Source organism: Cornus florida, unplaced genomic scaffold (genome assembly GCF_030987335.1).
Source record: "Cornus florida cultivar Cherokee Brave unplaced genomic scaffold, ASM3098733v1 CherokeeBrave_3.0.0_Hap2_Chr01, whole genome shotgun sequence".
Lineage (NCBI taxonomy): Eukaryota > Viridiplantae > Streptophyta > Magnoliopsida > Cornales > Cornaceae > Cornus > Cornus florida.
In genome coordinates, this window is record NW_026775571.1 from 116630599 (window position 1) to 116631598 (window position 1000).

Below are 1000 nucleotides of genomic sequence, written 5' to 3' on the forward strand. Positions count from 1 at the left end.
CCTTGTGGATGCAGCTTTGGCGTTGTTGCCTAGATGATGGCCTGACCTTTGGGTCCCTCTAGTTGCTGTTCTTCTCCTTTGGTGGTTCCCGTTGTCGAGCGGCGGCTCTTTCTCAGCCGATCTGGAGCCTGGTCTTCATTTTTCTTGTTTTGCTTTAGATTTTGTTTGCTTTTTTCTGGCTTGGCTTTATGCCTCTGTACTGCCATTCTTGGCTTAGCCTTTGTGCCCTTTGCAATGATAACAATTTGCCTCTGGACAAAAAAAAAAAAAAAAAATTCCCTGCTCACTGTATTGATGTCGTTTTGGTGCACAAATACATATCTCAAAACTCAAATCTATTTTGTGTTAAATATTTGAGTGATTGGCTCTAACTCCATATTAAGCATCAAAACAAAATAATTTTAAACATCAAGTACATAATGTTCCATATAAGTTATTTTTTACTCTGCAATGATGAAATCCACACATCCACCATATCTTGACGAGGGCGAAAATTAAAAATTTTTATTTTTATTTTTATTTTAAAAAAATGAGAAAATATAATTAAACTAGAATATTTATCTCTTAGTAGATTTGCCCTCATTGTGAAGTGCCATTTATGTGACACTCACACTCTTTAGTAAATAAACACAACACTTAATTTTAAAATTTAATTCAAATTATTTAATAATTTAATTAGGTTATTTATAAGAAAAATGATCATGTATCACGAAATTAAAAAAAATATTGAAAAATTAAAATTTAATATTACTCCAGGCACATACTTAAAATTTAACTCTTAAATTTTATTTAATCAAAATTGATAGAAAAAAAAAAAAAAAAAATGTTTGATCGGTGTACAATTTATGCTAAATTATGTTTTATTACTAGTATATGTTTATAATTTTAATTTTTTTTACAACCCATTATATGTATGTATACCACTTCACTACCATGTTCTTGCATTTAATACGATATATATATATATATATATAAAATCCGATATTCACATTTCACAAAT